The sequence below is a fragment of the Microcebus murinus genome, chromosome 4, assembly GCF_040939455.1.
Source record: "Microcebus murinus isolate Inina chromosome 4, M.murinus_Inina_mat1.0, whole genome shotgun sequence".
NCBI classification, from domain to species: Eukaryota; Metazoa; Chordata; class Mammalia; order Primates; family Cheirogaleidae; genus Microcebus; species Microcebus murinus.
In genome coordinates, this window is record NC_134107.1 from 18778406 (window position 1) to 18783784 (window position 5379).

General features: G+C 34.4%; 1 pseudogene; it reads right to left on the reverse strand.

The window, feature by feature from the left end:
* Positions 1 to 3564: 3564 nt before the first annotated feature.
* Positions 3565 to 4531, reverse strand: LOC105861284 (olfactory receptor 5D13-like; annotated as a pseudogene).
* Positions 4532 to 5379: the final 848 nt, after the last annotated feature.

Sequence of the window (5379 nt, forward strand, 5' to 3'; positions counted from 1 at the left end):
CAGTTTATAATGAACAATATATGTTCATTTATTCTTTGGCTTTTTTTAATTTTGATTTTATTTTACCTGGAATATCCTCTTTTTCTAATACACTCATGCAGTATTTGCCTTAGATGAAGCCTTAGATGAAACTCTATCACAAAGCAATGTTCCCTTTCGTACTCCAGCAAGATCTTATGCATTCTTGGTATACCTACAGGCATTACTATTAGAAATTGAAAATGTCATGGCATATTCTGTGCACTATTACTTTATGCTTATTATTCTTTCCTTCCTACAAGAATTTGAGAGGTTCCCAGAATTTATAATAGTCCTTAAATTTGTCTATAGTGTGACTGTACTATGCTAAGCATGTTTGATACCCTGAAAGTAAAAATCAGGATTGATACCCCAGAGAAGGAAAAAGAGATCAGAGATCAACAAACTGAGCCCTTGTGCACATAGACTCAGTGGACTTTGCGTTTAGTCTAATGGAGAGTTTTCTACTTCCAAGGCTGCAAGACTTCTATGTCCCCCAAATGTAAGAAAGATAACACAGGATAAGATACTTCACTCCTCTGAAGCAACTCACCTAAGAAGATCCTGTTCTTACTTATTAGTAGTCTCCAGGGAAGTTCCCACTCAGAATTTACTTTAAAATTGAGTAATTTTATAATTACTTAAAATTTTAAAGATGGTAAATATAGCAGTAGTCAATGATAAATTTCAAGTAATGTTCCAGAAGAATATTTCTTTCTTACTACCCAGAAAAACTCAGGAAAAGGAAGCTGGAGGAGAGAGAGAAGAAGAAGGTTGGAAGATGACTCTGACTTCTCGTAACAAAATGTGGGGCTTATGTATGCCTCCATGACCTTGGGGATTTAGACCCCAGAGAACATTTACTGAACTACTTATTTTTAGTACACAATCAGAGAAATTAGTTTAAATGCTTTCCTATGCAGCATTTTACAGAATGTAATTTCTTCTAAATCAGCGGAAACAATGCCTCATCACGTTTATTTTACTACTTTATTTTAGAACTTTTTATTAGAGAATATATTCAAATTCACATAGATAACATAGTAAAACTCAAAGTAAATGATAAATGAGTGAGATCACAGCAATGAAAAGATAACTGTTGTTAATATTTGTTATCTTTTTTATGTCTTTATATGTCACTTGTGTGTCTTGAGATACATAAACAACCGAATGTGCATTCTGCCAATTTAACTTAATTTAACATAAAATAATTATCATTGCCTTTGGAACCATTGATTAACTTCATTGAAAGTAATTTATGTTTTCTTCTAATATGGTATGCTACTCTTCTAAGCTTATATTAATACAATTAAGTCATAAATAAATTGTGTCCACACCTTCCTAAAATAACAGATGTACTTTGGAAGAAGGTTTAGCTCTCTAAAACCACTTGGTATCCAATGGTCCACTACACCTAACTGTGCACTATTTGATATACTTGGTCCCTCCCTGGACTCCTGACAATGTGACTAATGCTTATCATACTCTCCCCCAAAGAGCATTAAAACAACAAAGGCTGTTTATTACAGGGCACAGGATTTTTGTCATAGAACATGGCCTTGTTCTAGAACTCCAGCCATCTGCACTGTCATTCTTCCACAGGGAAAGGGATAAGCCATCACTGACAGCTCTGCAACCTGGACTAGCTGAGAAGGCAATTTTTGAACCAGAGCCACAGCTTTATGTGTCACTTACATTAATTATTTCTATGCTGCACAAGAGATTATACCCAACTCAGTGGCTTAAACTATTACATACTTTTATATCACAGTTTTTGCAGGTGAGAAGGCATGGCACAGCTGAACTGGGCTTTCTGCATTCTCAGCAGGTGGCCAAGAAGATGCCAGCCAGAGCTGCCTGTCATCAGAGGCTGGACTAGGGAAAAATACTTTCAGCTCCTCAACTAGTTAGCTCTTTATAGAGGAAAAATTTTCTCCTATAGGAAAACAGAGTCACACAAAAAACATATACCCCACACAGAGTACTTCCTTTTGTCTTTCCCTTTCTTGTGTTATTGTATATGCCACAGAGAATAATTTTCTTCTAAGTAAAAATATTGGATATCAATTCTCTTGGGTAAATATCAGCAAAGTGGTCCTGGGTTGGATGGGAAGTTTATGTGCAACTTCATAAGATACTGTAATACCAACTTGCTTTCAACTTTATTTTTCCTTTTACCACCCTCTGAAATCCAGCACCATTACAATTGCTCCATTTTTTCACCAATAATTGGTATTTCAGTTATATTTATTTTAGCCATTCTAATAGCTATACAATATATCACAATGGTTTTAATATGACTTTCCGTAATAACAATGATACTTAGTATTTATGCATGTATTTTAAGCAATTTGTATATCTGTATTGTCAAGTGTTTGCTCAGATATTTTAGCCATTCTTGAGCCAGATGTTGGTTTGTCTTCTTGTTTTCATTGAAAGAGCTCTTTATGCATTCAACATGTGAATCCTTGGTCAGACATACACACTCACACACACACACACACACATATACACACAGACACACACATACCTATAGCAAATGCAAATGTTTATTCACAATCTGTGGCTTACATTTTCCCTTCCTTTCACCATTATGAAACTCTTACTATAAGGTTTTGATGTCAATGAAGTCTATTTGATCAATTTTTTGATGAGTCATTCTTTTTGTATTCTATCTAAAAAAGTTCCACTGCAAACATGGGAAGGTTTTCCCTATCTTGTATGTTAAAATTTTGTACTGTTATCATTTATGTTTAGGTCAATGATGTCTTTCAATTAATTCTAGTTAAGAGATGTGTATAATGGGGGGTAAAAGTTAAGTCTCTTTTATCCATATGGATAACTAGTTCCTCCACAATTATTTTTTTGAAAAATTCATTCTTTCTCCATGGAATTGTAATGACATCTTTGTTGTAATTTCAATGAGCACTTATGTGTGGTTCCACTTCAGGACCTTATTACTCTAATGTCCCATGGGTTTGATTAGTGAAATAATCTTTTGTAATAACATAGGAGTTGTATCTAGGAAAAAAACAAACAAACAATGCTGTGTGCAATTTTGTTTCCTAGTCAGTAAGGTTTTTTTTTCATAAATAAAAATCAACCTATGCCTTCGACATGAGAAAAAGAAAACGGTTGTTATTTGCCCAAGATTCGGTAGTCGAAACATTTGCTAATGTCTCATAGAAGTATGGGCTTCCTGCTTACAATTTTAGGGGGCCATCCTGAACCTGCACACATTTGATGAGTTGGAAATTCATTTTACTTTTCAAGCACACATATAAAATTCTAGTACATATGGTAAAGTATTCAAAAATAATTTTAAAATATTGCAACAGATGGTCCAAAATTTTTAATTGCTTTATATTTGTTTACATGTGGTTTAGAACTATTTCACTAAACATTTATATATGCAAAAATCAATAATCGTAAAATGTGCTGCCATAGATGTAGGATTCAATAAATAATTTGAATCATCAATTGCACTACAACAGATGGACAATCTGTAGGATAGTAAATCATTTTTTCTATAATAAAGTTATAAATCTAACAAAATTTGAATGAGTGACAAAGCAATTTAGTGAGAACTAATTTTCCAAATGCATCCTTTACCTCTTTGTTCCTAAAGCTATAGATCAGTGGGTTCAGCATGGGAATCATTACTGCGTAAAAAACAGAAGCCACTTTTACTATGAGCCTAGAAGTTTTAGGATTAGGAACACAGTAAAGGAAAAGAATGGTTCCATGAAAGATGATGATGGTACTCAGGTGGGAAGCACAGGTGGAGAAGGTTTTCTAGCCCCCACTTGCAGAAGGCATCTTCATAACAGTGATGAAAATGAGTATATATGAAATAAGAATAATCATCAGGCTGCTTGTCTCACTGAATACAGCAATAGCAAAACACAGCACCTGGCTGATATAAGGGTCTGAGCAGGAGACTGAAACAATTACAAAGTGATCACAGATAAAATTGTTTATGATGCTAGATTCACAATAGGACAGTTCAAGAAGAAAATACGTGAGTGTCAGGGAACACACCACACCCCATGTATAGGCCCAGCCACCATAAGAGTACAAAGCTTCTGAGACATAGTAATGGTAGAGAGCTAGGGGTTACAATCTGCCACAAAACGGTCATAGGACATCACTGCTAACATGAAGAAAGTTTCTGTCACTGCAAAAATGCAAGCAAAACAAAATTGCATGATACAACCAGAGAAAGAGATGGTCCTGTCTTCCACAAACAACCAAGTTCTCCAAGAGTTTAGGTGTAACTACAGTGGAATAACAGAATTCTACAAAGGACAAATGATTGAGCAAAAAGTGTGTGACTGTGTGGACCTTCGGATTGATCTTGATGATTATTATCATGCCCAAATTCCCCACCACAGTTACTGTGTAGATGGGACAAGAAAAACAGAAAGAGTGGAACCTGGAGTTCTGGGTATTCTGAGAAACCCAGAAGAATAAAAGTATGTCTGCTGCTTTGATTTTCTTCAGATAACGTCATAATTTCTGCTGGATTATTAAAAAAACAAAAGAATTATTCCTGAAAAGTAGAACTTAATAGAAAGGGGAAAGAAAAAGGGGAAAGAGGCTTCCTGTGTTTCCGTGAAGAGTGATACAGAACAGTGATTCTCAAAGTGTGGTCGCCAACCAGCAGCACCATTATCAACTTTCTGAGTCAAAACCTCTGGGATGAGGCTGACAATTTGTGGTTAACCTACGTCGAGGTAAGTTTGATGCATGCCAATGTGTGAGAACCACTGATGTACAAATATATATAGCAATCATTCTATTATTTAAATGTCAGCCCTGCTAGTATTATTCGCATTGAGTTGAACATATAAATTTGACAGAAAATACATTTTTAAAAAATGTACAAAAGAGAAGAAGAAGCACAAAATGCCTTGTTATTGATCTAAGAGTGATACTAAGGATCAAGTAGATGGTTTGGCATTTTATTGGTAGAACATAAAATGATAGTATTAATTGCAATTACATTTTATAACTTTTCTAGGCATAGTACAAAATTAAATGACCATAGAGGTTAAGAGTTATAATAACCTATCTAATGTATTTAATATATGATGTCCACCTAATGCATGATACTTTGCTACAGAATCTCATCAATGAGATGCTTTTGCAATCTCCATTAAAACCTCCATCAATGTGCACTGCCCCCTAGGGTATTTTTATGGATCTTTTATTGACATTGTGCATAACTTTTATTATTTTACTAAATAAATGCAATCAAATAAATTTGTATTACCTGTTCATCAATGCAGTTTCGTTTGTTCCTTCTGAGATATATATTATAAACAGATATATGTAAATATATGTTTTATATAGTATGTT